Below are 12,315 nucleotides of genomic sequence, written 5' to 3' on the forward strand. Positions count from 1 at the left end.
TTGGTGTTTTGATTAATGGATTCGCTTAGTATTATGAATGCAGGCATTTTATCTTCCACAATGCTTAACAAAATATGTTTCTTTCTCTAAATATAAAGCATCAAAGTGTAAGTACTTTGGCCCCTAAACATCCATAATTACGTAATGAATGGGCATGACAACGATTTTACCTGATAGATATTGTTACGATCAACAACTTTGCTTCTATAATGCATTACAAAATCTTTATTGTTTTTAAGTTATGTGTAATAGAGTTTACGAGTGTCTTGGCCCCTAATTAAAGGGGCCAGCTCCTATTTCTTGATTTTGTTGGAAAGAACTTTTGATTCTCTACCATGTTTGGAATATATGTCTTAACAAAATATCAACTCGTTAAAAGATACAGATCAAAACGTATGAAATGTTTGATTCAAAATTTGTACCCAATTTTTTAGCCTAAGCGGACTTAAAGAAATGGCACCCCTGGCGCCAAAAAACTACATTCTGCACATTTTCAAAATATGGTCTATCTATCCAGAACATTTCATATTCATATCTCTGATAGTCTCTGAGTTTTTTTCTGCACAAAATTGGTCGTAAAAACTTTCAAAATCACCCGTTAATCAGAACAGGGAGTGACGATTTCAAAATTTCAAAAAGCTTCTAAAATTATGACCACTGGCAATCATCTGTAAAAAAAGGGTCGAAAGTTTTTTAGATATCGCGTGCACAAAATTTGTGGAAAAAAATAATAATAATAAGAAGGAACAGTACGAAAACAGTAAGGTCTTCCGTTGGAAACGTAAGACCTTAATGACTGTTTTGCTGAAAATTTGATGTACATCAGTTTTGGTAGTAAAAATGTTAATTATTTTGGAAAATAATTACAGGTTTGGAATCTTGCATGGAGTAACACTTGCAAAGAGATGCACATGTATGATAACATGTTTGGTAGTGTAGATTGGAGTCAATATAAATAATGTCAAAGGGAAAGAAGTATCAATAGTGATGATTTGCAGATTTAATTGTAGGAAATTTAACACGGTTTGATGTTCCTACTGAGAGGAAGAGCGATGATGACATGTCGAGGTCAAAACAGAATGCTTGTCAGACCGTTAAGACTAGGTCATTGGCGAAGAGGAACAAGGCGAATAAGAAAAAAGGAAGAGAAAAGTATTGAACTAGGTAAAAAATACTCCATCATGAATGCATGGATAGGCAGATATCTTTCTAAAGATGGATAGTGTTTCATTTTGCTTTGGAATGATATTCTGAACAAACGTTTTAAATCTACTACTAAGGAAATAAGAAAACAATATTATCGTCAAAACTTCGTATGCAGATTTTGAAGCTAGACCAGAGAAAGAAATTTGGCCTTGAATATTAAACGTGTAGATCATGTCCGTTTTAAAAAAATATATTCAAAAAGTACATAATATATATCGTTTTAGCAATAAGTAACACATCTGTCAAGTTAATAATGTTGCTTATTGCATTAGATTTTCCCTTGTTTGTTTCGTTTCGCTTTCCGTTCCGTATTCCGTTTCATTTTCTGTGTCATTTTCCGTTCCACGTTTTAGCGACACTTGATGTGTAAATGTCAATTGACGCAGTCCAAACGTACAAAGGGATTTTACAGTTAAACGCACAAGATAAAACAGGCAAGCGAGAGAAGTTTTTAATTCAATCTTTTTTGCATACAGGGACGTCTCAGAAGTATCGACAAGAAAAAGATCAATTAGTCACGTCTGTCTTTAAAAATTATGCGTATTTTCTAGTCATTCTTTTATTAAAATAACAAGAAATGCGAAAATCAAAAGTGACTAGGATAAAGAAACAACACTGGTGCGTTAAAAGACTGTAATTCATGGTGACTGCTGTAAAAACGAAAAGGTAATGTTCATTTGTTGTCGAAACAATGGTGTTTTAATTTTGGTTACAATATCATTTCTTTTCCTATCGACTTAAAAAAATTAATGTTCGGCACAAAAACCCTACAAATATTTTATTAATTTACCTTCCATTTAGATTTTCGCAAACAGAATGTTGTAGCAACATTAAAATCATAAAACACTATAAATAATGCCAAACTTCCTAAGAAATTATTGTAATCTAAATTTAAGTTTGATACCAATGATAAGCACTTTCCGATATTAAAGAAATTATTTAATGTCTAACTACTGAACAATAGTACTAGAACGCCGCATGTAAGTAGATAGCCCAAAGGCTGAGGTAAAATGTGCCGGAATCTGGGTCATTGTTCACTGCGATCTAAACTGACCACTAAGAATTAGGATCACTGCATATCATAAATTTGAGTTGCAAAGTTGATGGTTCATCTTGGAGACTAAATGTGATGTACAAGCATCACTTTACCATGAATCAGCATTGAAAGATGGCAACCTTTTAACTGGCGCAAACTAATTTGCATAAGTCTATTCTTTAAGTGATCATTTGCATTCTGCATACTGTACTAACCACTCCAGAGTATAACATTGGCACAATAATCCAAAAGCTGAAACCCTGCATTTTACAGGATATCGAATTCGTGTAAAGACCACCATGAGGTGAACCTAAAAGCTGACTTCCTTTTTTCACCACTAGCGTCTTAAGCGGCCAAACTGTCCCTTGCTACCTAAGATTCTCTGGTGTGATTATACAGAACAGCATTCGGCATATACATGCATTCAACACATTTACACAAAGTGCTTACATATTATTTTCACTTAAGTCTCATAAAACTGATTCGATATAATCTAAATCATATATTTCTAGTTTTTTTTAAACCAGGGTGTGAATATTGTAAATACTTCGTCTTTTTTGCTACGAAGGTCGTGGGTTTGGACTTGTATTATTGAAAGTTTGTATAATGACAGAACGGCGTTCCATAAAGGCTTTAAAATGTTATTTACATTAAGGAAACCGATAATATTAAAATTTGTTAACTTCAGTCAGAGACGGATTTGTACTTTTCCCTATTTTGTTGATAGTTTTTTTTTTTACAACGAATTCTAATAATTTTCTGCTACCAAATTTTTTTTTTGAATTAGTTCATGAATTTTACTTAAACTTACTGTTTGGTCCAATTGTCGTTGGTTTGTGTATTCTTGATATGGATTTCAGATTCCTTATTTCTAGAAACGTATCATGCTGTTCAAGTCACATACCAATATTTCATATAAAATTTGCGACACCTTATTCTATAACCTATAACCACCAATGACAAAACTCTACCTGATAAGGTCCATTGCTGCACCAAAACACTAGGGTTTTATATGACAGTACCCGTCATAGCAACTGTTCGTTTTATTAAACCCCAAGGACAAAAGCGTAGTCCTGATCAGGAAAGAATAAGTCGTTCAAAAAGAGTATGAAGGGTAGAGTTTTAAAGAAACATTACTTAACTTAATTCTTTTTAAGGAAGAAGGAATTATTTTTTTAATTATTTGTGGTGATCAAACACGGTTAAGGAAGATAAAATCCAATGAAGCGAATTGATGTACATGTAAGTGCACTGCTAGCAACCTTTCATTTTATTATCCTTCAATAACAATTAAGTAGTCCTGATCAGGAAAAAACATGTCAATTTAAATAAAAAGGGATGGGTAAACTTTAATGAAAACGGTCATAAACTTAATTCTTTGTTTCAATAAAAGACCTGATTGTGAATAGATACATGTAGTGCACATTGAATAGTACATTATATGAAACGGGTTTATTGAATGCAGAACGTCGAATAAAATGATGAAAACCTTAAGTGTGTCTGCATAGCATTTTACAAAACAACATCTCTTTTTATCGTATTTGTTTTATTGATAAGATATTTATCCATTTAGTGAACTATTAGGATTTCTTCTTGAACATGTTTTTTTAAAAATTTAAGATAAAGAATAAATCAATAAAAAAATGCTGATCAGTTCTTTATATTATATTACAGTACATGCTTAACCGAGGTTTTTTTAAATGGTGCAGATGAGTATGACCAACCTATTGAAAATATCAACAAAAATTAGAGACGAGCTCGTTGCAAGCAACGATTAGGTCCTCCGTCGTAGCTGCGTAATACTTGTGACGTAATACAAAAATTGATACCTGATAATGGTACAATATTAGATGTATAGACACTGAGTAAAAGAAACAAAGTACATGTATATAAGCAAATACAGATCTTTAAAAGTTGTCTGAAGTTTGATTCGCCTCATGTTGTATTTTGCATGTGCATTTAATTTGAGAAAGTCATCATAATTGACTCAATATACACAGAATATGGACGACGATGATAATCACACAGTGGGTATGCCCGGTATGAAGGTAAAAAGACCAAACATTTTACTCGCATTTTTTATCGAACGCAAGCGCCAATGAATCTTTTAGAATGTATGCGGAGATCCTGGAAATTTTACAGGGGTTCTGAAGAATAATTTTGTTTTTGAGGGGGGGGGGGGGGGAGGGGGCATGTGCGAATAAGAAAAATGTTCCTGGGGTGGGGGTTGAGTGTCTGACGGTTATTTGTGTTTGCCTGGGGATGTCCGAGGTATATTTTTGTAATTTTATATTGTACATGTAATGGAAAGAAATTTTGCGAGGGTGGGTGGGGGGGGGGGTCTGGAACCCTCTCCCTTCTCTTCTAAATCCGCGCATGGGGAAGACCAATGCCGATAATTTAACGGTAATTTTAACCATTTTTATTTAATTATCATTTTCAAAATTATCGGATTTCCAATATTACCTTTAAACAGGTCGGGTACACTACCTTTTATGGATAGCATTATTTAACAGGTGACAGTATTTTCGTCAAACAGATTCTCCAATCTATTGAATGAGTTGCAATGCATGACGGTCTACAACGTGTTTACGATTCAACAGACGCACGTGGTTTTTGTCTGTTTCATTCACAATATTTAATTGCTTGCCGGAATGTTTGTACATCTTGATTTTTACTTTAGAATGTAAAAAAGGAAAGATTACGTACCATAAACTTTGTTCCATGCTCACATTGAAAAATACTGTTGTTTTAGTTGATCAATTGTTGCTTAAAAATGATCGGTATCAAACGACTGACAAACATACGCATACAAGTACAAACAGGTTTTGATAAGAAAAAACTGCACGGTTGTGTATTGGTGACTTTATCATTGTGCACTAGAAATAAATACAGGTAACTGTACGTTTTTGACATACGTGAATAGCCACGGTAGTAGAAATGCACAAATATACAAATGCAGAAGCGCAAGCTGTGCATCATATAGTGTTTTGTCCGTTAAGCATTCTGATGAATGTCCCTGAAGAAAATATCAACGCGGACCCTAGTATTGTTGTATTAAACATGGGATATCACGTGGAAAAACGGTACTCACTGCTTCTAATTCTATAGGACGTACCTCTCTTTTGAAAATTGACAATGGGGTATTTAAATAGATTGATATAAGTCCTCATATGCAATATTTTTTAAATGTGAGCATAAAAATTGAAGTTCAGACATAATTGTCCATATTAATTTCAAAAATTCTGAAAAATCATTCAAAATGAGTTTCCAAAGGACAATTCAAAATGGTATATATTTTCAATACGCTTTGTATACCCTGAAACTTGTAGTAGGCCACAATGCCTTGCAACTCATTCACCTGATTGGTTTGTCGATAAAAGTAAACAGATGGCTAATTTAGCATGCATATTTATGCCGACGTCACAAAATATAGTAGTCTCGACCTCTTAAACGCAGTTAAAACTTAAAATATGAACCATTTAGTATCGGTGAGTATTCGGCCAACATGCGTCCGCGTACGGAAGAAATGGCAGTATTCTAGAAATTTGGATGGACGATCTGGGTCCTAGGTCGTCCATCCGATTCTTTTTCAGACTAAGAGCTACATACCTGCACATAGAGAATGTCAAACTGATTATGTCATTTTTTTTTTGTCTCAAAGAATCAGGTTTTTTTAATCAATAAAGTTTTACCTTAAAAAAAAAAGAATTCGGGCACAATTTTCAATGTTAGCATTTTACAATTTAAAGGTCTAATATAATTTAGAATGAAGCTTCAAGATACTACTCTTTATTGCTTTATCCGAAATATTGCATGGAAAAAAGATTTACATTGCATATTTTTAAATTACAAGAGGATATGCAAAATGAACTTAGAATAACCGCTAACAAAAAAGCATAAAGAGAGACGACTGAGAACTAATCTCTTCTCTTTTCTATTTACATCAAAATAAATTTAAGAAAAAAATCTAAATAATTTTTTCCTTTATATGCGTTAATGAAAACGTTGATCAGCAAGAGGTCCTATGTCGTGCAAGCACCTACTAAATAGATTGTTACACGGGTTAACAACGATGACAAATATAGAATAACAAGAAATGCGAAAATCAAAATTGACTAGGATAAAGAAACAACACTGGTGCGTTAAAAGACAGTAATTCATGGCGACTGCTGTGAAAGTGTAAACGAAAAGGTAATGTTCATTTGTTGTCGAAACAATGGTGTTTTAATTTTGGTTACAATATCATTTCTTTTCCTATCGAGTTTCCTATAGAGAACATAAAAATATGATTTCATTCAGGTTCAAAAATATATCTGAATTAATATAAACTATTTTGATAACACTTGTTGAATGCTATAATATTTGACAAGATATAAGTAAAACCTCAATAAAACATCTAAAAGATAATAGAAAAAGTTGGTTTCAAAGTTGAAAATGTTTCTTTTAAGACGTTGTTTTCAGGTAGAAAAGTGAAAGTTGCCTTCAATGTTAAAAGTAGGGGAAGTCTTCAACGTGGAATCAACGTTTATTTTACGTCGACTTATGGTTGATCAACGTTGCAACTTGAGTTCAACCATTTCTCAACGTTGAAACAACGTTGCTCGCTCACTGGTATTCCTCTGCTTTTGCATTCTATAATCTTAATTTTGGCATATCGATATTATATGAGCTCAAATTCACTCTTATATAACATTTAATAATAGACTGGTGCAATATTCATATAAATCAACGATGTCGTTAATACAATATATGCCTCATACAGGTACGGCCTAAGGTGGCAGGGGACAGTTTTTTGATACAATTCATTGTAGCCAAGGGATGCATGTCTCCGGAACTCTGTAACTAGAATTTCCTATGTTCCTTTTCAGCACAAATACCTTTAATTCACTCTTTATAAGACCAATCACCAATTTCTGAAGAAAATTGCTAGTCAAAACCTGTAAAATTCTCTACATATTGGTTTTTATGAGATTTTGACCCTTTCATATTTTGCTAATTTTTCATGATTTTTCAGCTTTTTAGACCTCCCCCAGCTAATTCCCTTCAGAGGGTTGACCTTCCGAACCGCGTGCATGTTGCACTATCACATGTTAGAAACTTACCGGTGTATAGTTTACAATGTCCCATCCACCTACTTTTCGTGTTATTTTACCTCCCGTCTGTCACTTGCAATTTCACTGTGTAAAGTCAACACAACAGTCATAGCCGCAGATTTCGCATTTTACTTCTGATTTTCATGTACCTAACATAAGGGGCCTACATATTGCATATCAATTTCAACAAGAGACACCCCTCTAACTAATGATAATCATTAAAAATCATTTCATGAGTTTTAGCAACACTCATAAGCCTTCAAGTACATCAACTCTCAATTTTAAAACAATATTGACGGGTACTTTATTCGAAACTGTCCCTTGCTACCTAAGATTCTCTGGTGTGATTATACAGAACAACATTCGGCACATACATGCATTCAACACATTTACACCCAGTGCTTACATATTATTTTCCCTTAAGTCTTATAAAACTGATTCGATATAATCTAAATCATATATTTCTAGTTTGTTTGGTTTAAATCAGGGTGTGAATATTGTAAATACTTCGTCTTTTTTGCTACGAAGGTCGTGGGTTTGGACTAGTATTATTGAAAGTTTGTATAATGACAGAACGGCGTTCCATAAAGGCTTAAAAATGTTATTTACATTAAGAAAACCGATAATATTAAAATTTGTTAACTTCAGTCAGAGACGGATTTGTACTTTTCCCTATTTTGTTGATAGTTTTTTTTTACAACGAATTCTAATAATTTTCTGCTACCAAATATTTATTATTGAATTAGTTCATGAATTTTACTTAAACTTACTGTTTGGTCCAATTGTCGTTGGTTGGTGTATTCTTGATATGGATTTCAGATTCCTTATTTCTAGAAACATATCATGCTGTTCAAGTCACATACCAATATTTCATATAAAATTTGCGACACCTTATTCTATAACCTTTAACCACCAATGACAAAACTCTACCTGATAAGGTCCATTGCTGCACCAAAACACTAGGGTTTAATATGACAGTACCCGTCATAGCAACTGTTCGTTTTATTAAACCCCAAGAACAAAAGCGTAGTCCTGATCAGGAAAGAATAAGTCGTTCAAAAAAAGTATGAAGGGTAGAGTTTTAAAGAAACATTACTTAACTTAATTCTTTTTAAGGAAGAAGGAATTATTTTTTTAATTATTTGTGGTGATCAAACACGGTTAAGGAAGACAAAATCCAATGAAGCGAATTGATGTATATGTAAGTGCACTGCTAGCAACCTTTCATTTTATTATCCTTCAATAACAATAAAGTAGTCCTGATCAGGAAAAAACATGTCAATTTAAAAAAAAAAGGGATGGGTAAACTTTAATGAAAACGGTCATAAACTTAATTCTTTGTTTCAATAAAAGACCTGATTGTGAATAGATACATGTAGTGCACATTGAATAGTACATTATATGAAACGGGTTTATTGAATGCAGAACGTCGAATAAAATGATGAAAACCTTAAGTGTGTCTGCATAGCATTTTACAAAACAACATCTCTTTTTATCGTATTTGTTTTATTGATAAGATATTTATCCATTTAGTGAACTATTAGGATTTCTTCTTGAACATGTTTTTTTAAACATTTAAGATAAAGAATAAATCAATAGAAAAATGCTGATCAGTTCTTTATATTATATTACAGTACATGCTTAACCGAGGTTTTTTTAAATGATGCAGATGAGTATGACCAACCTATTGAAAATATCAACAAAAACTAGAGACGAGCTCGTTGCAAGCAACGATTAGGTCCTCCGTCGTAGCTGCGTAATATTCGTGACGTAATACAAAAATTGATACCTGATAATGGTAAAATATTAGATGTATAAACACTGAGTAAAAGAAACAAAGTACATGTATATAAGCAAATACAGATCTTTAAAAGTTGTCTGAAGTTTGATTCGCCTCATGTTGTATTTTGCATGTGCATTTAATTTGAGAAACTTATCTTATCATCATAATTGACTCAATATACACAGAATATGGACGACGATTATAATCACACAGTGGGTATGCCCGGTATGAAGGTAAAAAGACCAAACATTTTACTCGCATTTTTTATCGAACGCAAGCGCCAATGAATCTTTTAGAATGTATGCGGAGATCCTGGAAATTTTACAGGGGTTCTGAAGAATAATTTTGTTTTTTAAGGGGGGAGGGGGCATGCGCGGATAAGAAAAATGTTCCTGGGGTGGGGGTTGAGTGTCTGACGGTTATTTGAGTTTGCCTGGGGATGTCCGAGGCATATTTTTGTAATTTTATATTGTACATGTAATGGAAAGAAATGTTGCGAGGGTTGGGGGGGGGGGGGGTCTGGAACCCTCTCCCTTCTCTTCTAGATCCGCGCATGGGGAGGACCAATGCCGGTAATTTAACGGTAATTTTAACCATTTTTATTGAATTATCATTTTCAAAATTATCGGATTTCCAATATTACCTTTAAACAGGTCGGGTACACTACCTTATATGGATAGCATTATTTAACACGTGACAGTATTTTCGTCAAACAGATTCTCCAATCCATTGAATGAGTTGCAATGCATGACGGTCTACAACGTGTTTACGATTCAACAGACGCACGTGGTTTTGTCTGTTTTATTCACAATATTTAATTGCTTGCCGGAATGTTTGTACATCTTGATTTTTACTTTAGAATGTAAAAAAAGAAAGATTACGTACCATTAACTTTGTTCCATGCTCACATTGAAAAATACTGTTGTTTTAGTTGATCAATTGTTGCTTAAAAATGATCAGTATCAAACGACTGACAAACATAGGCATACAAGTACAAACAGGTTTTGATAAGAAAAAACTGCACGGTTGTGAATTGGTGACTTTATCATTGTGCACTAGAAATAAATACAGGTAACTGTACGTTTTTGACATACGTGAATAGCCACGGTAGTAGAAATGCACAAATATACAAATGCAGAAGCGCAAGCTGTGCATCATATAGTGTTTTGTCCGTTAAGCATTCTGATGAATGTCCCTGAAGAAAATATCAACGCGGATCCTAGTATTGTTGTATTAAACATGGGATATCACGTGAAAAAACGGTACTCACTGCTTCTAATTCTATAGGACGTACCTCTCTTTTGAAAATTGACAATGGGGTATTTAAATAGATTGATATAAGTCCTCATATGCAATATTTTTTAAATGTGAGCATAGGAATTGAAGTTCAGACATAATTGTCCATATTAATTTCAAAAATTCTGAAAAATCATTCAAAATGAGTTTCCAAAGGAGAATTCAAAATGGTATATATTTTCAATACGCTTTGTATACACTGAAACTTGTAGTAGGCCACAATGCCTTGCAACTCATTCACCTGATTGGTTTGTCGATAAAAGTAACCAGATGGCTAATTTAGCATGCAAATTTATGCCGACGTCACAAAATACAGTGGTCTCGACCTGTTAAACGCAGTTAAAACTTAAAATACGAACCATTTAGTATCGGTGAGTATTCGGCCAACATGCGTCCGCGTACGGAAGAAATGGCAGTATTCAAGAAATTTGAATGGATGATCTGGGTCCTAGGTCGTCCATCCGATTCTTTTTCAGACTAAGAGCTACATACCTGCACTTAGAGAATGTCAAACTGATTATGTCATTTTATTTTGTCTCAAAGAATCAGGTTTTTTTAATCAATAAAGTTTTACCTTAAAAAAAAAGAATTCGGGCACAATTTTCAATGTTAGCATTTTACAATTTAAAGGTCAAATATAATTTTGAATGAAGCTTCAAGATACTACTCTTTATTGCTTTATCCGAAATATTGCATGGAAAAAAGATTTACATTGCATATTTTTAAATTACAAGAGGATATGCAAAATGAACTTAGAATAACCGCTAACAAAAAAGCATAAAGAGAGACGACTGAGAACTAATCTCTTCTCTTTTCTATTTACATCAACATAAATTTAAGAAAAAAATCTAAATAATTTTTTCCTTTATATGCGTTAATGAAAACGTTGATCAGCAAGAGGTCCTATGTCGTGCAAGCACCTACTAAATAGATTGTTACGCGGGTTAACAACGATGACAAATATAGAATAACAAGAAATGCAAAAATCAAAATTGACTAGGATAAAGAAACAACACTGGTGCGTTAAAAGACAGTAATTCATGGCGACTGCTGTGAAAGTGAAAACGAAAAGGTAATGTTCATTTGTTGTCGAAACAATGGTGTTTTAATTTTGGTTACAATATCATTTCTTTTCCTATCGACTTAAAAAAAATTAATGTTCGGCACAAAAACCCTAAAAATATTTTATTAATTTACCTTCCATTTAGATTTTCGCAAACAGAATGTTGTAGCAACATTAAAATCATAAAACACTATAAATAATGCCAAACTTCCTAAGAGATTATTGTAATCTAAATTTAGGTTTGATACCAATGATAAGCACTTTCCGAAAGTAAAGAAATTATTTAATGTCTAACTACTGAATAATAGTACTAGAACGCCGCATGTAAGTAGATAACGCGAAGGCTGAGGTAAAATGTGCCGGAATCTGGGGTCACTGTTCACTGCGATCTTAACTGACCACTAAGATTTAGGATCGCTGCATTTCATAAATTTGAGTTGCAAATTTGTTGGTTCATCTTGGAGACTAAATGTGATGTACAAGCATCACTTTACCATGAATTCAGCATTGAAAGATGGCAACCTTTAACTGGCGCAAAATAATTTGCATAAGTCTATTCTATAAGTGATCATTTGCATTCTGCATACTGTTCTAACCACTCCAGAGTATAACATTGGCACAATGATCCAAAAGCTGAAACCCTGCATTTTACAGGATATCGAATTCGTGTAAAGACCACCATGAGGTGAACCTAAAAACTGACTTCCTTTTTTCACCACTAGTGTCTTAAGCGGCCAAACTTTCTGGTAAATTGCATAACTTTTAAGACCAGCAGTGCTTGTAGCAGTAATGGATCCGTATCCCCTCTGAACCGACCTAGTTAATTAGTCACGGT

At 33.5% G+C, this 12,315-nt stretch overlaps 1 pseudogene; it reads right to left on the minus strand.

Moving 5' to 3' along the window:
- LOC128170701 (uncharacterized) overlaps positions 1 to 12,315 on the minus strand; it is a 723,116-nt pseudogene that overhangs the window by 573,358 nt on the left and 137,443 nt on the right.

Source organism: Crassostrea angulata, chromosome 2 (assembly GCF_025612915.1).
Source record: "Crassostrea angulata isolate pt1a10 chromosome 2, ASM2561291v2, whole genome shotgun sequence".
Taxonomy (NCBI): Eukaryota; Metazoa; Mollusca; class Bivalvia; order Ostreida; family Ostreidae; genus Magallana; species Magallana angulata.